At 44.9% G+C, this 24,184-nt stretch overlaps 1 long non-coding RNA gene across 3 annotated transcripts; it reads left to right on the forward strand.

The window, feature by feature from the left end:
• The first annotated feature begins 492 nt into the window (after positions 1–492).
• LOC132829117 (uncharacterized) lies at positions 493–23,529 on the forward strand. 3 transcript variants are annotated; one of them, XR_009646208.1, is made up of 7 exons: positions 495–558; positions 1,142–1,248; positions 7,811–7,917; positions 10,380–10,470; positions 11,442–11,543; positions 20,083–20,200; positions 22,825–23,529. It is a non-coding gene; the product is annotated as an uncharacterized LOC132829117 (long non-coding RNA). The 3 variants fall into 3 exon arrangements; XR_009646206.1 differs by lacking the exon at positions 11,442–11,543; XR_009646207.1 differs by lacking the exons at positions 1,142–1,248; positions 11,442–11,543 and having other exon boundaries at positions 493–558.
• The last annotated feature ends 655 nt before the right edge of the window (positions 23,530–24,184 follow it).

Genomic DNA, 24,184 nt, shown 5'->3' on the forward strand with positions numbered 1-24,184 from the left:
ACTCTCCCCATGACTTGTCCGGACTTGCCCTACCTGCCTGTCTTCTTTTCCACCTATCCACTCCACCCTCTCCTCCCTGACCTGTCACCTTCATCCCCTCCCCCACTCACCCATTGGACTCTATGCTACTTTCTCCCCACCCTCCTCTTGCTTATCTCTCCACGTTTCAGGCTCACTGCCTTTATTCCTGATGAAGGGCTTTTGCCTGAAATGTCGATTTCGCTGCATGAACTGCTGTGCTCTTCCAGCACCACTGTTCCAGAATCTGGTTTCCAGCATCTGCAGTCATTGTTTGTACCTCTCCCATCACATGACCCAACATCTCAGCAAAAGCAGGACACACTGCACATGCTCCAGCCAACAGTGACCCCGGGTGATTGATGTCAGCACCGGACCAATGAAAGGACGGTGGGCGGAGCTGGAGGACCTAGCGGGAGGTTAGTCCTCCAACCAATCACAGTGAATGAAGGGCGGAGCTAATATAAACCATGTGATCACCCTCGCGCCGACACAGTCGCTGTAATGAAAGCTTGGCAAGTTCTGGAGAGAAAGGATGCGGTAAGGAAAGAAATAAACAGGGAAACGGAAGAAAAACTGTGTTGCTATGAGTGGAGAGGTTTTAAAAAACAAATTGTGCACGTCGGAAAACTCAAGTTTGAACGTCCCAGTCCCGTGTTTGCAGTAAGCAGGGAATGGCCTCAGCGCGGCTACAGGCCTGAGTGAGCGCCGCCATCTTTATTCGGGACTACGATTCACTGGACACGTGCGCGGCCGCCATCTTTGTAGGGGGCAAGGTGCAGCCAGGCGCATGTGCAGCCATTCTCTAGTACAGAGTCATTGTGATGACAGCAGCCAATCCTGCTCTGATTCACCTCTGGGCTCCCTCAGGACCACTTTGTCAATGTCTAGCTGCCTCAGCCACGAACCTTGGGTGTATTTTTGGTTTGTAAATGAGCTTTTCACTGTGGCCCAGCCCCTGACCATGTGCTGCTCTATTATAGATTACTTTTTTTCTTGAATATTTTTGACAGTCAAGAATTCTTTTTTCCAATAAGCAAGTGTATTTTCCTTCCATTTCTGACTATCAAATTCTGAACCATTTTCATTCCCTGAAACATCATGTGTATTTCTCCTTCCACAGATACCAGTGATTAATGTCAAAGCCCTGTTGTCGGGGGAGAGTGTGATGTTTGATTTTCTTGTACAGCTGCAGTTTGTGTGGTGAAGGTGTTCCCACAATGTGGTTGGGTAAGAGATGTTACAGATTATTCATTACAGCAGCAGTGAATATTTGAAGATAATGTCCAAATCAAGAACAGTTTGTAGTTGTATTATCATGCTTATAATTTCACAAAAATACTATTGAGAACTTTAGATATAAGGCCAGATATAGAGATATTAGCTCAGGTGACCAAAGCAACTGCCAAAAAGCAGGTTTTCAGGGATGTCTTAATGGTGGAAAGCAGACCTGTGAGGTTTTGTCTGCAAATTCCAGACCATGTTGCTTTGGCAACTGTAGAATCAGCCACACAGTTGAAGTAATGAATTAACAAATCGTTGGGAGTCTCAAAGAAAATAGGTTGTCGAGGTCTCAAAGGATGTGTGGTGCAGGGAGCTAGGGATAATCACAGCCAGGAATCAAATCAAGAATGAGAATTTAAAATTGTTGCTGATGAATAGGATCCTTTTGACAGATGAACATGGTGGGGGAAAAGTGAGCACGTGGGCGATAGAGCTGTCAATTTTTCTTGAGATTACGCGGAGGTTGAATTTGGGAGGCTGGCCAGGAGTGTGTTTGGATCATTAAGTCTGGAGATAACACACTATGGATGAGAGTTTCAGTATGTGAGCTGAGATGAGGGTGGAATCAGCTAGAAATAGTGGTGTTGGAGTGGGACTGGGCTGTCCCCCTCAACTCCCCTCTGGGATTCAGCTGGTTGTCAGGTTGTGAATCAGGGCGGTAACACAATCGGGAGCTGAGTGGCCCTGGTGGAGCCTAAAATGAGTGTCACTCAGCTGGCTGTTACTGAGCAGCTGCTGCTTGGTAGCCCTGTTGATGACATCTTCCATCTTCCATCACTTTACTGATCGAGTGTGGACTGACACAGGGAAATTTCCTTGGTTGGATTTGCCCGGTGTTTTTGTGTTGAACGTCACTGGGCAATGTTCCGCATTGTCAGTTGATGCCAGTGCTGGAGCGGTACTTGGCTTGGTGGGTGGCAAGTTCTGGAGCACAAGCTATCAGTATTATTGCCAGAATATTGGCAGGGCCCGTAGCCTTTACACTACTTAACCATTTCTCGGTATTATTCAAACTAAATTGAACTGGCTTAAAGCTCACATCTGTGATGTTAGGAAACACTGGAGAAGGCTGAGATGCATCATCCCACTTTGCATCTGCCTGAAAATTGCTGCAAATGTTGTCATCTTATCTTTTGCATGGATGTGTGAGACCCCTCCATCAGTAAGGATGGGGATATCTGTAGTTCAAAGTTTGTGCGAAGAATTTGTAGCGGGTGCTTGTTGTAGTGGTCTGTAATGCTTCCTGCAATGAGTTGTTTAATTGTCTGTTACCATTCACAACAGGGTGTGGCAGAACTGCAGAGCCCTGATCCACTCCATTGGTTGTGGGATTACTTAGCTCTATTGCTTGCTGTTTGATTGTGCAGATAGTCCTGCTTGGTAGCTTCACCAGGTTGGCACTTCATTTTTAGGTATGCCTGGTGCTGCTCTTGGCATGCCCTCCTTTCCTGCCCATTGTGATGGGTGAGTGCGGGATGTACAAACCCATGAGATTACAGATTGTGCTGGAGTACAGTTCTGCTGCTGTTGTTATCCCACAGTGCCTCAGAGAGATCCAGTTTGAGTTCCTACATCTGTCCCATTTAGCACGGTGATAGTACCACTCAGCACAATGGAGGTTTTTCTCAACTTTATGGTGAGGCTTTTTCTCCAAAAGGACTGTGGGATGGTCGCTCTTACCGATACTGTCATGGACAGATGCATTTGCAGCTGGTAGATTCATAACGATAAGATATAGTATCTTTTTCCCTCTTGCTGGTTCCGTCACCACCCGCTGCAAACCCCATTTGAACAGTTATGTCCTTGAGGACTGAGACAGCTCAGTCTGAGCTACTCTCTCAACTACTGAGTTAGACTCACCTTCCCACAAGTCCTTCGCTCCTACCTCGCACCTCTAATGTTCCATGTCTTTTTTTTTCACTGGAGAAGGATGTGGAAGCTAGAGAGTTTGGAGAAATGAATAGTGATAACTTGAAAAGTGTCTGTTACAGAGGAGGAGTTTCAGGATGTCTTAAATTGCATCAAGTTGGATAAAGCCTTGGGACCTGATCAGGTGTATTCCAGAAATTTGTGGGAAGCTCGGGAAGTGATTGCTGGGCCCCTCCCTGACATATTGGTATTATCGTTCGTGACAGGTGAGGTGCTGGAAGACGGGTGCCATTCTTTTTTTTAAAAAACGTGGTAACAAAAGGCCAAGGAACACGAGAACAGTGAGCCTGAAGTCAGTGGCAGGCAAGTTGCTGGAAGGGATTCTGAGGGACAGGATTTACATGTATTTGGAAAGACAAGGAATGATTAGAGAGTCAGCATGGCTTTGTGCGTGGGAAATTGTCGCTCTAACCTGATTGAGTTTTTTTTTGAGGAAGTGCTAGGAAGATTGATGAAGACAGACTGTGGACATTGTCTATATGGGCATTGAACAAGGTTCCACAAAGCAGACTGGTTAGCAAGGTTAGATAACATGGAATGCAGGGAGAACTATCTATTTGGTTACAAAACAGGCTTGAAGGTAGGAGACAGTGGGTGGTGATGAAGGGTTGCTTTGTGGATGGAAGTCTCTGAAAAACAGTGTGCTGCAGGAATGGATATTGGGTCCTTAAATAAATGACTTTGATGTGAATATATGAGGTAGGTTTACAGAAAATACAAAATTGTAGTTGGAGTGGACAGTGAAGAAGGTTAGTTTAGAATACAACAGGATCTTGATCAGATGGGCCATTCGAGTGAGGAATGGCAGATGGAGTTCAATTTAGACAAATGTGAGCTGCTGCATTTTGGTAAGGCAAACCAGGACAGGACTTAATGTATTTAATGGTAAGGTCCTGGGGAGTGTTGCTGAAAAAAGAGGTACATTGTTCCTTGAATGTAGAGTCGCAGGTCGGCAGGTAGTGAAGGTGGTGTTTGGTATGCTTATATTTATTGGTCAATGCATTGAATACAGAAGCTGGGACGTCATATTGTGGCTGGATAGGACATTTGACAATGAGAACCTTTTTCCACGTATGGAGTCAACTATTACGAGGGGGCATAGCTTTAAATTAAGGGGAGGTAGGTATAGGAAGATGTTAGGGATAGATTCTTTACTCAGCGAGTCGTGAGTTCATGGAATTTGCTGCCAGTAGCAGTGGTGGACTCTCCCTTTTTATAGGCATTTAAACGGGCATTGGATAGGCAAATGGAGGATAGTGGGCTCGTGAAGGTTAGGTGGGTTTGGGTCGGCGCAACATCGAGGGCCACAGTGCCTGTTTTGCGCTGTATTTTTCAATGTTCTTTGTTCTATGATAAAGCCATTTCAGGAATTCCGTTTTCATTTCGAATTTTCCTGTTCTGAGGAGAATGTTGTGAAACTTGAAATGGTTCAGACAAGATTTACAAAGATTTGCTACAGTTGGAGGATTTGGGCAACACAGAGAGGCTAAATAGGCTGTGGTTAATTTCCCTTGAGAATCAAAGACTGAGAGGTGACGTTTGGGAGATTTATATAATCACGAGGGGCGTGGATATGGTGAACAGCTGGGGTCTTTTTTTTCCCAGGTCATGTGAGTCCAAAACAAGACCACGTAGGTTTAAGTTGAGAGGGCAAAGATTTAAAAGGGATCAAAGGGGCAACGTTTTCAAGCTGAGTGTGGTGTGTGAATGGAATGAGCTGCCAGATGAAGTAGTGGAGACTGATACAATTACAACATTTCAAAGGCATCCAATTGGGTGCGTGATTAGGAAGGGTTTTGAGGAATTCAGACCAATAGCTGGCAAGTGGGACTCCGTTAGTTTAGGATTCCTAGTTGGCATGGGCGAATTGGTCCATTGTTTCTGAGCTGTACATCTCAGCACAGATAATTCTTGGATCTGAGAAGGTTAAGCAGTGATTTTGACCAGGTGCAAATTTGTTTCTAAGATATTTTAATTTGCAGAGAGAGGGGAATTGTTAACAATGTCACAATATTAGTAACTACTTTAAGTTAAATGGAAAATAATGTGAATATGTGACCTATATTATTGAGTACATTCTGAGCATCTGGAACAGTCTGAACAGCGGGTGGACACAGATTCAGCAGGTGTTCTCAAACAGATTTGCAATTTTACTTTTTACGGAAAGATTGGGAAGCTGTGGGTAAATGCGAGGGGAGTTGGGACGGATTTGCAGCATCTCCAGACGGAGAGCGTACAGCCCCAATGGGCTGAATAGCCCCCAGCCCCTGTGCTCTGTGATACTTCCCTATTCACTGTGAAGTATGAATCTCATCCCAAGGCAGAGAGAGCGAGGAGCCCGCCACTCACCTCACAATGGGGGATGGCTTGATTGATGGCAGCTCCAGACCAATGGGAGGAGAGTCTGTGCGGTCCTGCAGCCAATGAGAGAGAATGAGGGGTGTGGCCAGCAAGACGACACCTGTCCATGAGCTGTGCAGGTGCAGTGTCACTGGGTGGGGGGTGGGAGAGACAGCAGAGACTGGGACAGAGGCTGTTGGACCTGAATTACAATCTCCCAGTAAATTAAAACCAAAAGAACTGCGGATGCTGTAAATCCGAAACAACAACCAGGAGGTTCTGGAGAAGCTCAGCAGGTCTGGCAGCATCTGTGACGAGAAATCAGAGTTAACGTTTCAGTTCCGGTGTCCCTTCCTCACAGCTGATGTTACTGTGAGAACAAATGTTGGTTTATATGCAGAAGGTAGGGTTTAGGGGAGGATGTAAGGAGTAAAGGATAGGTAGGGATAGAGTGAGAAGAACGGTTGGATAAAGGAGTAGATAACGATCTGGCTGGGGGAGGGTGACTAGCTGTTAGTGGAGACTGTTATTGGCTAACCATAGGTAGTGTGTAATGACAGGCTGTGAGAACAAGGCCTAGTGTGTGGGGTAGGGGGCTAGGACGTGGGGTTGTTAAGCTATGGTTAAACACTAACTGTCTCCATTGTAAGCTGTTCCCCACACACATCACTCCACGATTGGAGCTGCAGATGGGCGGCACAGTGGTTAGCACTGTTACATCACAGCGCCAGAGACCCGCGTTCAATCCCCACTTCAGGCAACTGTCTGTGTGGAGTTTGCACATTCTCCCCGTGTCTGTGTGGGTTTCATCCGGGTGCTCCGGTTTCCTCCCACAGTCCAAAAGTGTGCAGATTAGGTGAATTGGCCATGCTAAATTGCCCGTAGTGGTAGATGTAGGGGATTGGGTCTGGGTGGGTTGCTCATTAGAGGGTTGGTGTGGGCTTGTTGGGCCAAAGGGCCTGTTTCCACACTATAAGTAATCTAATCTTAAAAAAAACCTCTTGAATATCTTTCCTAACCCCCTCTATCCTCCTTAAATATGTATCTTAAAGTTGTTCTCTTTAATCAATGTTTCCAGCATTCGTGAAACACTTTAGAAGAATTGTCAGTGTGAAAGGCTCCATAAAATGCAGGTAGTTGTTGTTAATGTCTGACATCAGGAGAACCGGAATGAACCCTCACTCTTATACCTCTTATAAGAAGATGGGGATGGGACTGGAAGACCAGGCAGTGCCTGTCGGTCCTTCAACCAATCGGAGTGAATGAGGGGCGTGGCTATAAACAAACACGTGATAAGCTTCACTGGCAGCACAGTGTGTGTTGTGACCAAGGCATTGGAAATGTGTGAAGGTGCAGGGCACGGTTAAGGAAAGACATATTGACCAGGAAGAGAAGGAAATTTTAATGACACGGGCTGAGACGTTTTACAGAACTTAGTGCACATCAGAAAACACAAATCTAAAAATCCCAGGACCATGTTTGTGGCAAACGGGAAAATGCTTCAAATGGTGAATGGTGCGAGTGAGCGCCGCCACCTTTATTGGGGGCAGTGATTCATGGGACAGGAGTGTGGCAGCCAACTTTGTGAGGGGCAAGCTGCAGGGGGACACATGCGCAGCTTTGCCTGGCAGGGAGTGATAGGGCAGGATTTACAGAGTGTCAGAGTCAGGGTGTTTTCAATGTCAGAGTGTGATGCTGGAAAAGCACAGCCAGTCAAGCTGCAGCCAATCGGTGGGAAGGAAGATGAACAAGAAGGTGGTGCCCAGTTGGAAGGCTTGATCTGGGATAAGATGGGGGGAGTGGAAATGAGGAAACTGGTGAAATCCACGTTGATCCCATGTGGTTGGAGTATCCGAACACAGAAGATGAGGCGTTCTTCCTCCAGGCATCAGATGCGTGGGATTTGGCGGTGGAGGTGGCCCAGGATCTGCATGTTCTTGGTGGAGAGGGAAGGGGAGTTAAAGTGTTGGGAAACAGGGTGTTTGGGTTGTTCAATGTTTTACTGTTCCTTTCACAGACCTTTTGTAAGTTAAGTTTCCTCTGCTGCCCAACCCCTGACAACGTGCTGCTCTCTAAACGGACTGAACTTTCCACAATCACTTTGCCAGAGAGTAATTCCTTTTTACAACAAAAGAGGGCATTTTCCTTCCATTTCTGACCATCAAATTCTGCAACATTTTCATTCCCTGTAATGCATTTAGCACTCCCTGAAATATCAACTGTGTTTCTTCTTCCACAGATCCCAGTGATTAATGCCAAAGCCCCATTGCCTGGGGAGAGGGTGATGTTTGACTTCCTTGTATAGCTGCAGTTTGTGTGGTGAAGGTGCTCCCACAATGTGGTTGGGTAAGAGATGTTACAGATTATTCACTCAGCGACAGAGAAAAGTTGAAAATGTATGTGCAAATCAACAACAGTTTGTATTTTTATCATTTTTATAATTTCACAGAAATACTATTGATGATTTCTGACATTAGATAACAGATGGGGATATTAGGTCAGGTGATCAAAAGAATTGCCAAATAAGCAGGTTTTCGGGAATACCTTAAAGGAGAAAAACAGATATGAAAGGGTTAGGATAGGTATTCCAGACCGTGTTGCCTTGGCAACAGTAGAAACAGCCAATCCGGTGAAGCAATGAATAAATGTTTCGTTGGGAGTCTGAAAGAAAATGAGTTGTCGGGGTCTCACAGGTTGTGTGGTGCAGGGAGACAGGGATGTTCACAGCCAGGAATTACATCAAGGGTGAGAATTTTAAGTTGCTTGTAAATGGGAGCCTTTTGTCGGATCAACAAGTTTTAAAGCAAGTGAACACTTGGGCAGTAGAGTTTTAGATATTCTTGAGATTATATGTAAGTTGAATGTGGGAGGCTGGCCAGGAGTGTGTTTGGATAATGAAGTCTGGAGATAACACAGGGATGGACAAGTATTTCAGTAAATGAGCTGAGACTAGGGTGGGGTTGGGTGATCTCACGAATGTAGAAAGAGCAGTTTTGGAGTCAGGCTCCTCCTCCTCCTCCTCATCATCATCATCATCACTCCCCCTCACCAATTCACAGATATTGTTCCTTGTTCTGTCTGTCTTTTCTGGTTATGTCCTGCTCACCCATTCTGCTACTAACTAAGGTTGTTGGAAAATCCTTCTCCATCCCCACTCTCCCTTTCCTTTCTGAAGTCCTTGTATTTGGTGTCCCTCAAGGATCTATCCTTGGTTCCTCCTGTTTCTCACCTACATATTGCCAGGAGGTGACATCGTCCAAAAGCACTGTTAGGTTTCACATGTACACTGACAATGTCCAGCTCTCCCTCCCCATCATCCCTCTCCATTGCTCCACTGTTATTCTGTTATCAAACTGCTTGCCACACTCCTACTACTCGATTAGCTGCAATTTCCTCCAATGAAACATTGCAATGGTTAAACCCATTGCCTTCAGTTGCTGTTACAAATTCCTTTCCCTTACTGCTGAGCCCCTCTCTCTCACTGGGAACTGAGGCAGAACTACATTCTTCACAATATTGCTCTCCTATTCTGACCCCAAGGTGACCTTCTGATCAGACATCTACACAATCATAAGCACCAGGAATTCCAATCTGTAAAATGTTGCTTGGCTCCCCCTCGCCCCAGCTCCATTGCTACTGAAACCCCTTACCCGTGTGGGTGTTGCATTAAAGTTGACAAAACTAAAACAGAACCCTTGATTCCGCGACTGACCCAGAGTCTGGTTCTAGGTTCCCTCATGCTGGGACACATCCTGTCAGTCTTTACCTTGTCAAACCCCTTAGGAATCCGATATGTTTGAAAGAGTTCACTTCTCATTCTTCCCAAATCGCGAGAGTAGAGTCACGACTTCTTCAGCCTTTTCTTAAAAGAGAATCCCTTCAAACCAAGGATCATCCCAGTCAATCCTCTCTGAATGCCTCCGATGAAGTGATGTCTTACTTTACATAAAGGGACCAAACCTTCTCTCATTACTCCAGATGTGGTCTCACTCACACTTTATAAAGTTGTTCTCAGGTATATACTTCAAACTCTGATACTGCAAATCCCTTGGAGTCAGGAGCAATATTCCATTCCCCTTCCTGATGACCTGGTGTAACTTTGTGCTAGCTTGCTTTGTTTCCTGCACATTTTCCTCTTGGTCCCTTTGTGGTGCAGCTTTCTACAGTTTCCACCAATTAAATAGTCTCTGTTCTTTTTATTATCTCCTCCAAAATGAACAACTTCACATTTTCCCAAGTGATACTCCATTTGCCAACTTGTTGCCCACTTCTCCAATGAATCCCTCTGTGTAAACTGTTTATAATCCTTTTGGAACTTTACTGTTATGCCTTTCCTAGGAGATTTTCCCCATCATTCTTCTAAACATTTCCTGGGAACACTGGGCAGTGGGAAGCATGCAGAGTTCCTGCCTTTTAAGGGATACTCTATGGAATGACTGGGAGGAGCTTACTGCCTATTTGGTCAGAATGGTGACAACTTGCCCATCAAGCCGCACGAGCCTTTCAGCCCCCATGTCTTACTGATGAGGCACAGCGGCAGCACAGAAGGGAAGAAGAAGCAGCAAATCCTGCTCTCTACATCTCACTAACACTTGGAGCATTGTGTCCCATGTGTCAAAGATCTGCCCTGTTTAGTCACATGAAGTCCCAAGATGGAAACTGATAGAAACCCACACAGATTTCCCCCTGAACTGACTGCTGACCTCCACAGGGGGTAATGTGTCCAGTCATCCTGGGCCAGGAGGAGGGGATTGTGTGAATTTCTAACCTGAACTGACAGTGACGGATTTTATAAACTTATATCACAGGTGGACATTCAGATGGTATCCTCAGTAACTGTAACACCAAACTCTGACAGAATTACTCAATTCATCAGGACCTGGATATTTGCATTTAGTTGTGAGTATTGTGTTCGAGCTCATTCCTATTTGATGCATAAAAGTTCTCCTTTGAATTAAACTATCCTGTCAATAGATCTCCCCTAAGTCTTTCATATATGTCTTGTCAACAGTTTATGATGAGCTGATGAGTGTAAGGTTGATTATTCTAATGTATAATTTCTGTGAACCCCTCTGTCACAGTGCACCCACAATTTCCTCTGCTACAAGGAGAACAATCTCACTTTCCCTAAACCCCTGATTGCCCAATGTCTGTTTGCTCTCTATAAGGCACACATCAGGATTGTGTTGGAACATTCCCCACTTGCCTGCATCAGTGCAGCCCCCAACAATATTAAAGAAAGTGACCATCCTCCAGGGCAAAGCACTGTGCCTGAGTGGTGTCCCATCCACCACCTTCAGCATTCCCTCTCCCCACCCCGGGGTACAGTGGCATCACTGTGTAAAAGGGAAAGTCAGCATTGTCCTACCAGACCATAGGGCTGCTCTCTCATTAGGGAGAAATGGCTGGTGGTGGTTTAACCTGAAGGTTACCCAGCCCAGGCAAGGGGAGAGGTTAGAAAGGAGAGTCCATCTATTGTCAATGGATATTCTTGATATGTACAATTAACACCCATGTCCCTGCAACTAAAATCCCCCATTCCTTGTACCATCCTGGTAACTCTCCTGTGCCCCCTCTCAGGGACCCTGCCTTCCTTCCCAATGTGTGGGCGATCTCTGGTTTGCACAGACCCAGCTGCTCTGTGTTCCTGTGGGTGATGTCGTCAAAGAGCAACAGTTGCATTAAATCTCTCTGTCTGTGAGGGTGGGAGACACAAATCCCGAAAACATTTGAGATGTATTTAGTGTGCACTTGCGATGCCATGATAGATGAGACTTTTCCACAAGTACCGGAAAATAGATCAGGATAGTTCGGTGGTAGTTTCCTTCTCACAGATGGATCACCAGAGCCTTTTTCTGTTCTGTATACAGCTGAGATGTTTACTATAGGAATATGACAGGCTCCATTGGACATCAGGTCAGAAAAGGTGATACTAGAATAGATGACACCTGGTTGGTCGATATTTTTGGGAGGTAAGTGAGACGGAGAGTTTTAAGATGAAATTCAGAAGCTCAGCTCAGGAATCAGAAAGGGCCATCATCAAGTGAGAAATAAAAATTGGGAATCCTGGAGGCTGGAAATAAAGAAAGACACATATCACAAAGTTGTGAGAGAGGGGAGGGAATTAGAGATAGGGAGGATAATGAAGCTGGAGGACATGAAAATTGGAAAGTATTCTGAGGATGGAGGATGTTACAGAGATCGATATTTATGATAGAAATATTTGGGTTTTGAGGCTGGAGAGGAATTATTGAAATATGGAAGAGTTGTAAGGCTAGATGAGGTGGCATTGACAGGGAGAGTTCCGAGTACACAGGAATTTACAGAGATAACGAGCGTTAGAGTCATAAAGTTATACAGCACTGACACACACCTTGTGTTCCAACCAGTACGTGTTGACCATAATTTTGAGCTGAACTAATCGCATCTGCCTCCATGTGGTCCAAATCCATCCTAGCATTCTCTACTGATATACAGGTCCATATGTTTTGTCCTCTTAGAATCCAATTCCCCTACCCTTTTACTCTACGTTTACCCCTGACTAATTCACTAAACCTAATCATCCCTGAACACTATGGGCAATTTAGCACGGCCAGTTCACCTACCCTGTACATCTGTGGCTTGTAGGAGGAAACGGGAGCACCTGGAGGAACACATGCTGACACGGGGAGGAATATCCAAACTCCACATGGACAGCCACCCAATGCAGGAATTGAACCTGTGTCCCTGTTGCTGTGAGGCAGCCCTGCTAGCCATTGAGCTACTGTGCCACCCTGAAGTTGTAATTGCATTCACAGCTACCTCTGCAAGTATATTCCACACGTGAACCACTCTCTATGCAAAAACAAAAAATAAAATCCCAAACGTCGTTTTAAGGCTTTCCTCCTCTGACTTTAAAATGTATGTACCCAGTCTTGAATCGCACCCCCTCCTGGAAAGGGCACCTGTTGTTCACATTACTGATAGTCTTCAGGATTTATAAATCTCTAATAAGGTCACCCCTCAGCCTCCTACCCTCCAGGGAAAGAAGTCCCAGCCTATCCAGACTCTGCTTAAAATTTGAACCATCCATTCCCATTAACCTACTTTTAAAACTCTTCTGAACCCGCTCCAGTTTAATAATATCCTTCCCATGACAGCACAACCAGAACTGGGCACAGTATTCCAGAAGAGGCTTCCCCAACATCCTGTACAACCTCAACATCCAACTCCTATACTCTGAGGTCTGGGCAATGAATGTAAATGTGCTAAACACCTTTTTAACCACACTGTCTACATGTGACACATACTTCAAATATCTGAACACCGAGGTCTCTTTGTTCTATATCACTTCTCATGGCCTGACTTTTAATGAGTGTAAATCCTGCCTTTTTTTAATCAAAATGTAATATTTTGCATTTATTCTAATCCAAAACATTCTTCGAGTATAAAGGCAATAGGAGTATACTGAAGAGGGAAATGAGGAGGGCAAAAAGGCGAATAGGGTTAAGGATGGGGTTGGAGAGAGACAGACAAAACGACTATTTGGCATCGTTGTTTACTGTGGAGAAGGACATGGGAGTTATAGAATGTCGGGAAATAGATGGCGACATCTTGAAAAATGTCCATATTACACAGAAGGTGGTACTGGATACCTTGAAACGCATAGAGGTGGATAAATCCCCAGGATCTGATCAGGTGTGCCTCCTCACTCTACAGGAGTTGTACCAGAGAATTTGAAGGAGGCGAATGTTGTTCCTCTTTTCAAGAAGGGAAATAGGGAAATTGGTGGCAATTACAGATCAGTCAGTCTTACATCTGTTGTCAGCGAAGTTGTGGAAATAATTCTGAGGGATAGAATTCATGATAGTTTGTCAAAGCATAGTGTGATTATTGAGTTCTTTGAGGAGGTGTCAAGACAGGTCGACAACTGCAGACCAGTGGATGTGTTATAAATGGATTTCAGCAAGGCAATGATTAGGGTTCATGGTAGGCTCATCCATAAAGTCAAGAAGTGTGGGACACAGGGAGATTTGGCTATCTGGATTCAGAATTGGCTGGCTGACAGAAAGCAGAGAGTGGTTGTAGATGGAAAGTATTCTGCCTGGAGGACAGTGTTGAGTGGGGTCCCGCAAAGCTCTGTTCTTGGGTCTCTGTAGGATTTATAAATGACTTGGATGAGGAGGTTGATGATTGGGTTAGTAAATTTGTCGATGACACAAAGATTGGAAGTGTCGTCGATAATATAGAGGGCTACGGCAGGCTGCAGCGAAACATAGACAGGATGGAGAGCTGGGCTGAGAAATGGCAGATGGAGTTCAACCTGGATAAATGCGAACTTGAATGCTGAATATAGGATTAAAGACAGGATTCTTGGCAGTGTGGAGGAACAGGGATCTGGGTGTGCAAGTACATAAATCCCTCAAAGTTGCCAACCAAGTGGATAGGATTGTTAACAAAGCAAATGATTTTTTGGTTTTCATTAACGGGGGATAGAGTTTAAGAGCCGTGAGGTTTTTCGACAGCTCGACAAGTCCCAGGTGAGACCACACTTGGAGTTTTGTGTCCAGTCCTGGTCTCAATACTACAGGAAATGTACAGAGGCTTTGGAGAGGGTGCAAACAAGGTTTAGTAGCATGCCTCCTGGACTGGAAGGCTTCCTGCATGAAGGAAGTTTGAATAAGCTCGGACTTTTCTCTCTGGAGAAAAAGAGGAAGAGAGGAGACCTGATGGAGGCGTACAGGGACTTTTCCCCAGGGCAGGATTAACTTGTTTGAGAAGTCATACTATGAAGATATTAGGAGGAAGGTATAAAGGACGCGTCCGAGGTAGGTTTTTTTTTACAGAGTTGTGAATGCATGGAATGCGTTACCAGTGGTGGTGGTGGCAGCGAAGTCATTGGAGACAAGACATGCACATGGATAGCAGTGAGTTGAGGGGTGCGTAGGTTAAGTTACTATGTTTTACATTAGGATTAAATCTCGGTACAACATGGTGGACGTAAGGGCCTGTTCTGTGCTGTACTTGTCTATGTTCTATGATTAGGGATAGTTGGCATGGCTTTGTGCGTGGGAAATCACGTGTGTTGTACTTGATTGAGCTGTTTTTGAAGAATTAACACAGGATTGATGAGGGCAGAGTGGTAGATGTGATCTCTATGGACTTCAGTAAGGCGTTTGGTAAGGTTCCCCATGGGAGACTGGTTAGCAAGATGAGATCTCACAGAATACCGGGAGAACTAGCCATTTGGATACAGAACTGGCTCAAAGTTAGAAGATAGAGGGTGGTGGAGGTAGATTGTTTTTTGGACTGGAGGCCTGTGATCAGTGTAGTGCCACAAGGATCGGTGCTGGGCCCTCTGCTTTTTGTCATTTATATCAATGATTTGGATGTGAACATATGAGATATAGTTAGTAAGTTAGCATTTGAAACTAAAATTGAATGCATAGCAGACAATGGAGTATGTTACCTCGGATTACAATGGGATCTTGATCAGATGGGCAAATGGGCTGAGGAGTGGCAGATGGAGTTTAATTTAGATAAATGTGAGGTGCTGCATTTTGGAAAAGCAAAGCTTAGCAGGACTGATGCACATAATGGTCAGGTCCTGGGGAGTGTTGCTGAACAAAGAGACCTTGCAGTGCACATTCACAATTCCTCGAAAGTAGAGGTGCAGGTAGATAGTGCACTTGAAGAAGTGTTGAGATGATCACACCAAGAACTACTGATGCTACCTGGCCTGAACACAATGACCAGAATGGATAAGATGTGGGCATTGCTGGAAGTCAGAGTGTACACAATGTGGACCTGGGGAAGTGCAGCAGGTCAGGCAGTATCAGAGGAGCAGGAAAGTTGATGTTTTCGGTCGAGACTCTTTGTCAGTCCTGATGAATAGTCCTGACCCAGAACGTCTGCTTTCCATCCCCGTTGTATTCATGCTGGTCATCCAGCACCTATTTATTCTGGTCCCACGTTCTGGCACTCAGCGTGTAATCGATATTGTAATGCTTGGTGTGATCATCTCAACACTACTTCCAGGCTGCAATGTTTCCTGCATCTGTCACCATTTCAGATGCTGCCTGACCCGCTGAGGATCTCCAGCACTTTTTGTTTTTATTGTGAATTTCCACCATTTTGCTGAGGCACTTCGAGTCAGAGAGTTATCCAGCACGGAAACAGGCCCTTCAGTCCAACTCGTCCATGTCGACCAGATATCCTAACCTGATCCAGCTCCATTTGGGAGAGTTGGCCTATATCACACATGAACACTTTCTATTCATGTACCCCTCCAGACACCTTTTAAATTTAATTTGACCTGCGTTCATCATTCCTATAGCATCTCATTCCATATGCTCACCAACCTCTGAGTGAACCGTTTGGCCCTCAGGTCCATTTGAAACCTTTCCCCTCTCACCTAAAACCCAACGCCCTGCAGTTTTGAACTCCCCGACACTGGGTGGAAACAAAGACCTTGGCTATTCAACCTGTCTGTGCTTCTCCGTAAGGTAACCCGTCAGTCTCTGACGCTCTGGGGAAAAAGCCCCAGCTTATTCAGCCTTTCCCTTTAACTCCAGAGTCCTAACAATAGCCTTGCAGATATTTTCTGAAACTCTCCTCATGTTTTGTAAAACAGAGTCACAGAGATGTACAGAATGGAAACAAACCCTCTGTCCTAATTGTCCATGCCAACCAGCTCATTTATGCATGTAGCAAGCAAGTTGTCCCTACGGTCCCCTTGAAGTCTTTCCCCTCTCACTTTAAACCTATGCCCTCTGCTTTTGGACTCCCCGATCCTGGGAATAAAGAAACTGACTAGTTACCATGTTGTTGCTCCTCACAACTATATAAAGTTGTATAAAGCCATCCCACAGCATCTCCTGCTCCAGGGAAAATAGTCTCAGCCCCTCCCTATGGTTCAAATGTTCCAATACCGGGAACACCCTTGTAAATCTTTGATCAACTTGTTCAGGTTTCCCAACATCTTTCCTGTAGCAGGGAGACCAGAATGGAAAGCAGTCTGGGGATTCCAAAAGTGGCCGAGCTAATATACTGTCCAACCGAACCATGATCTCCCAACTCCTATACTCAATGCACTGCCCAATAACAGCGAGCATACCAAACACCACCTTCACCGACCTGTCTACCTTCAACCCCACTTTCAAGGAATTATCAACCCATTCTGCACAGTGCTTTTGTTCTGGTACACTTCCCAGGAACTTGTCATTATGAGGTTGAGTCCTATTGTTGTAAGATTTTTTTCCAAAATCAGGGAGATTAGAATTGAATGTAGTATTCTAAAGCTGGCCTCACCAATGCCCAGTACAGTCACAACTGTAGCTAATTCCTATACTCAATGACCAAATCCCTACAGTGTGGAAGCAGGCCATTCGGCCCATGAGACTATGCCAACCATCTGAACTTGTGTATTTCCCCTATCCATGCCCCTCATGATTTTGCAAATCTCGATTTTGCAAGCCTCTGACGCTCCAGGGAACACAGCCTATTCAACTTCTCCCGGTAGCTCAAATCCTCCAGTCCTGGCAACATCCTTGAAATTCTTTTCTGACCCCTTTCAAGTTTCACAATATTGTTTTGATAGGAAGGCAACCAGAATTGTATGGATTATTCCAACAGTGGCCTAAGCAATGTCCCGTGCAGCCGCAATATGATCTCCTAACTCCTGTACTCAATGCTTTGACCAATAAAGGAAATCATACCAAATGCTGCCTTCACTATTCTATCTACCTGCGACTCCACTTTCAAGAAGCGATGAATCTGCACTCCGAGGTGTCTTTGTTCAGCAATGCTCCCGAGGACCTTATCATTAAGTGGATAAGTCCCTACTGTAGCACCTCACATTTTTCTAAATTAAACTCCATCTGCCCATCTGATCAAGTTCCCATTGTACTCTGAGGTAATCTTTTTCACTGTCTATTACACCTCCAATGTTGGTATGATCTGCAAACTTACTAACCATACCTCCTATGTTAGCATTCCAGTCATTTATATAAATGACGAAAAGTAGTGGATCAAACAACGATCATTGTGACACTTCACTGGTCACAGGCCTCAAGTCTGCAAAGCAGCCCTCCACCACTCTGTCTTCTACCTTTCAGTCAGTTCTGTATCCACATGGCTGGTTTCCTCTGTATTCCATGAGACCTAACCTTGCTAACCAGTCTCCCCTGAGGAGCCTTGCGGAACACCTTACTGAAGTCCACGTAGATCATGTCCATCGCTCTGCCCTCATCAATCCTTTGTTACTTCTTCAAAAGACATTCTTCCCTTTGGAAAACGTAACAGTTACAGCACCAGAATAATCGGCCCACCGTGTCTGTGTGGATCATGATGCCATTCCAAACTAATTCCATCTGCCTGTACATGATCCATATCCCTGCCACCCCATGCCTGCTTATGTCTGCCCAAACGCCTCAAAAACGTTGTGATTGTTTCTGCTTTTACCATCTCCCAGGAGAGTACATTCTAGTCAACTACCACCTTCTGCTTAAGAAACTTGCCTGACATAACTCCCTTTAAACCTGCACAGATATTGTTGGAAATGCCCAGCAGGTCGTGCAGCATCTGTGAAGAAAAATGAGTTAATATTTCGGGACTGGTCACCCTTCCTCAGAAACGTGAACTCTAATTTCTCTTCACAGATGTTGCTGGACCTGCCGAGCGTTTTCAGAAACTTCTGTTTCTCTTCCTGGTTTACAGCATCTGCAGTTGTTTTGATTTTCATTTCCTTTAAACTGCCCCCTCTCCTCTTAAATGTGTGGCTCTAGAATTTGTCACTTCCACCTTGGAAAAAAGATTCACGTTATTCACTCTGTGCCTCTCGCGTTACCCTGCAGCTACTGACTTGCCAAAGACAAAAGTTTTTCCATCCTCTCCCAATCCAGACAACATCCTGGTAAACCTGTTTTCACCCTCTCCAAAGCCTCCAAATCCCCTTGAAGTCTTTCCCCTCTCATGTTAAACCTATGCTGTCTACTTTTAGATTCCCATACCCTGGGGTAAAAAAGAAACCATGACTAGTCACCCTACCGTTGCTCCTCATAATTTTATAAAATTCTACAATGCCACCTCAGTGATCCAGGGAAAATAGCCTCAGCCTATTCAGCCTCTCCCTATGGTTCTAATGTTCTAATCCTGGCAAGACCCTTGTAAATCTTTTCTGAATTCTTTCAAGTTTCCCAATATCCATCCTATAGCAGGGAGACTGGAATTGAAAGCAGTATGGAAATTCCAAAAGTGGCCGAGCCAATAAACTGTACAACCGAAACATGATCTCCCAACTCCTATCCTCAATGTACTGCCCAATAACAGCTAGCATACCGCACACCACCTTCACTGACCTGTCTACCTTCAACCCCACTTTCAAGGAACTATCAACCCACACTGCACGGTCTGTTTATTCGTCAAAATTTCCCAGGACCTTGTTATTGAGGTTCAGTTTATTGTGGTAACATCTTTCTGAAATCAGGGAGATGAGAATTGAATGTAGTATTCTCAGTATTCTAAGGTCACCCCTCAGTTTCCGACACTCCAGGTAAAACTCCTGGCAACATCCTTGTAATACCTTTCTGACCTATTTCAAGTTTGAGAACATTCTTCTGATCGGAAGACCAGAATTGCATGGAATATTCCAAAAGTTGCCTAATCAATGTCCTGTACAGCCACATTATGACCTCCCAACCCCTATACTAAACACTCTGACCAATAAAGGCAAGCAGACCAACTGCCACCTTCACTGTCTTATCTACCTGCGACTTTACTATCAAGGAACTATGAAGCTGCACAACAAGGTCTCTTTGTTTAGCAGCACTCCCCAGGCACTTACTATTAACTGTACGCATCCTGCTAAGGTTTGCTTTTCCAAAATGCAGCACCTCGCATGTTTTTCTAAATTGAACTCCTCAGCCCATTTGCCCATGTGATCCACGTGCCTTGTACTCTGAGGTAATCTAATTCACTGGGGGAGGATTTTGCAGAAAGTTATCAGAACACATTTTATGAAAATTCAGGAATGTTATGGAAAGGGACAAGGATGGGCCTGCAATTAGAGTTCTAACTTGCTTCATTTCAGTTCAACCAGATATGATTTTGCCAGTGTGCAAGATGCAGTGTGTGCAGGATGGTTCTCATCAGAGGGTGGAGGTGGGGAATATAAATGAGAGGTTCCAGATTGATTTTTCCCCAATATGATTCCGACCAGGACGGAAACCCGGGGACCTGGGGGGAGGATTCATCAACACCCGGGAGGCTCTGAGTCAGAATCATTGATTTGGTTCTTAGTCTGCAGACAAGAGCTAGGTAACTGAATTCAAGGAGAGGAGAGAGATTGTGAAAGCTGGGTGTGGAGGGAAGGAGTGAGGAGATTGGTTTGGTCTTCAGTTAACAAGAGAGAGAAATTGTGAGACTGAGATTTAAAGCTTTGGCGGGGAACAAGGAAACTACAATTTAATAGTATCATTATCTTATAAAGTTCCGTCCTGTAGTAACAGTGGTGAGTTGTTTTCTCTGTTGTAGGGTACTGAAAGGGTGGATTTGTGGATGAAAAATTCAAATTGAGCTTCATGTTCAGACCCGATGGTTACTGGATCCGTGCCGATCTGAATATCATTGGCCTTTTCATCTGGAAGGAAAGGTGTGTATTCTGTCCGTGGACAATATTTCAAATGTCAGTGCGTCTGGAAAAATTACTGCGACACAGCCAAGTCCATGTTAGCAAAGTTTGTAGCTTTGAATGGAGGCTGTTTATCAGGATTACCTCCATGGCAATGGCAGTTTAAAAAGTCTCGTTCAATTCAGCACATTGTTTTAACATCGCACCCCTCCCCCACCCCCCCCCGTGGCTCACTTCAGTACCTGACAGGTGCTTCAGTTTCAGTGGGATTGTCTGTCAGGATTCTGATGTGGAGGAGACGGTGTTGGAGTGGGGTGGACAAAGTTATAAATCTCACAACACCAGATTATAGCCCAACAGGTTTTTTTGGAAGCACTAGCTTTCCGAGCACGGTGTAATTTTTAACTTTATCAGGTCCATCTCTATGATGAGAGACTTCTTCAGTTAAGTACTTCAATAAATACTGAGGCCACATATTCCCCTCTAGCAGTATCAACTGCTATTCTGGCCCTCGGGTTAGCTACTCGTCACTTTTTATCCCCAATCCCATCTAGCTTTCTGTTGATCGTTAAAGTTTTTCTAATCTCCTAGTTTCTCGCTGATCATTGCCAATTTGTGTGCCTTCTATTACAATTTGATAGACTCCCTTATTTCCTGAGCCACTCATGGCAGATTACTCCTTTATCTACAGTCCTTCCTTTTCACTGATATATACTTTTGCTCAGCACTTTGAAAAATTGCTTTGATATTTCCCCACTGGCCATCAACTGCCCCATCGTAAACTCTTTGTTTCCAGTCTACATTAGCCAACTCCTGTCTCATCCTATTGTAGTCTCCTTTGTTTAAGCACAGGATCTTGAGACTGGATTTAATCTTCCCGTTTTCCATCTGTATTCTAAATTGATCCATACTTATCACAAGTCCTTTATCAGATTACAAGGTGAGGGGATGTTTGCCGGGTGTTTTGGTTTTCATTGTCAGTGACCTTAACTTTGTAATAAAGTACAGGATGGATATTCACAACAGAGTATTCTGGACGGTGTGAATGTACTACACAGTCTAAAATCATAAATCACTGTCTCCCCTGAGTTTAAAATTGCAAAATCATTATCTCCTACATGCTTCCTCACTATCTAAGTTTGGAACACTAATCCACCTGATTATCCTGCATTTTCCAAGAATCTCCTTTGGTGAATGTGGTGAGTTTTGGATTCAGCTTTCCAGTTATTACCGTAAGAAGATGAGCACTGGGCACAGGAGAGGCAGTGTAGCCTTTCGATGATGATTGAGCTCACCTCGGTCTCAGCTGGGTTTTCCCACCTGCACTCTCTCTCACCCTTCAACTCATTACAATTTCAACATCAGTATCTTTTCATTAAATTTGCTCAGTGCCCTGGCATCCACCGCTTTTTGAATAGGGAATTCCACAGATTCACAACACATTGAGATAGGTACATTCTTCCTCCTGAGAATAGCATAGAGTCCCTACAGTGCAGAAACAGGGTATTCATCCATCGAGTCCACACCAGCCCTATGATGAGCATCCCATTCAGACCCACCCATTCCCTGTGACCCTGCATTTCCCATGGCTAATGGCTTAACTGGCACATGCATGGGCACTGTGGGCAATTTAGTTTGGCCAATCCACCTAACCTGCACATATTTGGACTGTGGGAGGAAACTGGAGCACCCAGAGGAAACCCACGCAGACATGGAGAGAACGTGTAAACTCCACACAGTCTCCTAAGGCTGGAATCACACCCAGGTCTCTGACACTGTGAGGCAGTGGTGCTCGCCACTGAGCCACCTCTGCTTAAAATCTGCTCCCCCTTATTAACCTCCCCGCCCTGCAATTGGCTGAATCTGTGCTCTTTACATCAGAAATCGGGTTGTGGAAGCAGGTGTCTCAGTAAAACCCAGTAACAGCCTGTGTGTCTGAACGGGGATCCTCTACCCAACACCTTTCACCCCACTCTTTTCATTCACTTTCCGGAGACAGGGCTCCAGTGGCTTCATGGGGACTACAACTCCCACAATTCCTGAGGTGGGGACCACACGTGTGTGGGGAAGCCTGGCACTGTACATGTACAGAATGTGGGCGGGTTTTGGAGCATGTGCTTTGGGGTAACAAGCGGAAAGTACTTCACACTGGGATTGGCTGGAGGACAAACATATCGGTTGGGGGGCGGGGGGGTCAAAGTGTCACTACACCTATGTGGGGCCAAAGGCCATCCCCAACTCGTCATAACACTGGGCATCGACCAATGGGAAACAAAGAAGGATCTGACCCATTCTCCCAGACTGAAGGTTCCCCTTCTGTCCAGGATCTGCCACCTCCCTTTCTGTTTCCTTTTGTTTCATTCTGCTGTTACATTATTGACTTGCAGCAACTGAAGGGAAAGGAAGTGAACCCAGAAAGGGTGCAGAGTCTAACCAGGGACAGGAAGTGGTGGCATGGATCTGTTTATCAGTTACTCCATGAGAATGGGGAGGGTGTACATTAGGAACAGCAGAGTCAGAATGGTGGGAGAGAGTAAGTGGGCTGGAGGGTTACAGCTTTGGGGGAAGAAAGGGGAAAAAGATATTCCAGAGAAACTAGAATTGTCTGCTCTGAATTTCTAATCTGTACATATTCCTTTATACAGGGTGCTAAATGGTGAAGATTTGCTGGCTGAAATCTCAAAATCATGTGCAGATCGTGATTAGGTTAACCAGCATTTGAAGAACCAAAGATAGAGAATCACTTGGCCAAAATCCTGCACACACTCCCTTCACAGCGTTGTCAGTCTCTCTGCGCCAAATGGACTGTGAATGGTACAAGACAGCAGCTCACTACCATCTTCTCAAGGGTAACTAGAGATGGGGAATAAATGCTGGCTGAGCCAGTGATGCCCATATCCTGGAAATGGTTTCTATCTCTAGTTGCTGAAACCCAGTTGATGTTACTGCAGGATGATGAGGGATGCTGAGTGCATCCTCCAGGAGGTATCCCCCGCCTACACCCACGCAGTAACACCGCAACGTCACTGGAACAAAAGGCAGTGAAACCAAAGGAAGACTTAGATATAGTTCTTTGAGATAAAGTCATGAAAGGGGATTGGAACACAGCAGGAACAGGAGACTGAGCTGGATGGTCAGCTGTTTCCCATTGAATGGTGGGGCAGGATTGAAAGGCTGAATGGCCTCCTGCTACTATCTCTCAGGTATGTATATAGCCATGGAGCCCGGGTAGGAAGAAATAGGCAGGGATTCTCCAGGAGATTGCACTTCCACATCAGTTTTCAGTGAGGGATGGTTTGATAGATTTTATTTAACATTTACAGACCTTGTGTTAAGGATTAATTTTTGTTTTAAAGTGTTGTAAAAGTTTTTTGCACAGCAAATAATATTAAAGAAAATTACATAAACTGCCTGAATATAACACTTTTAAAGCTTTCAACCTCTGTAAAAGAAAATCTTGTCTATTCCTGGACACCATCACTTTCCATCTACTCAAACTCCAGGGAAATATTCCTTCCCTGTCTGAACCTTTGATTTGATTTAATTGCTTTTCAGTTCTCGTTCTGTGAGCTGTGAAGCGTTCTTTTCCCCCCATTTCTCCGACCCAGAAATATTATCACAGCAACCTTCCCACCATCAACATCATCGTTACGCCATTTTGTTTTTGGTTAACATATAATCACCAGCAGTGCAAAAGTGAGGACCGCAGATGCTGGAAACCAGAGCCGAGATTAGAGTGGTGCGGGAAAAGGGCTTTTGCCAAAATGTTGATTTTCCGGCTCCTCGGATCCTGCCTGACCTGCTGTGCTTTTCCAGCACCACTCTAACCTAGACATATCATCACCAGCAGTAAACCATTTGTAAACCAATTGAATATTTCCAAACAAAGCCCATTCCGGGCCAAGCAAACCATTACAAGTGACAGAGTGAGAAGGGACTAAATCAAAGTAGAGTTGGGTGGAGGTGGGCAGTGGTGAGATAAAGTTCTATATCCCCTGCGCTGTC

The sequence above is a fragment of the Hemiscyllium ocellatum genome, chromosome 28 (assembly GCF_020745735.1).
Source record: "Hemiscyllium ocellatum isolate sHemOce1 chromosome 28, sHemOce1.pat.X.cur, whole genome shotgun sequence".
NCBI lineage: Eukaryota > Metazoa > Chordata > Chondrichthyes > Orectolobiformes > Hemiscylliidae > Hemiscyllium > Hemiscyllium ocellatum.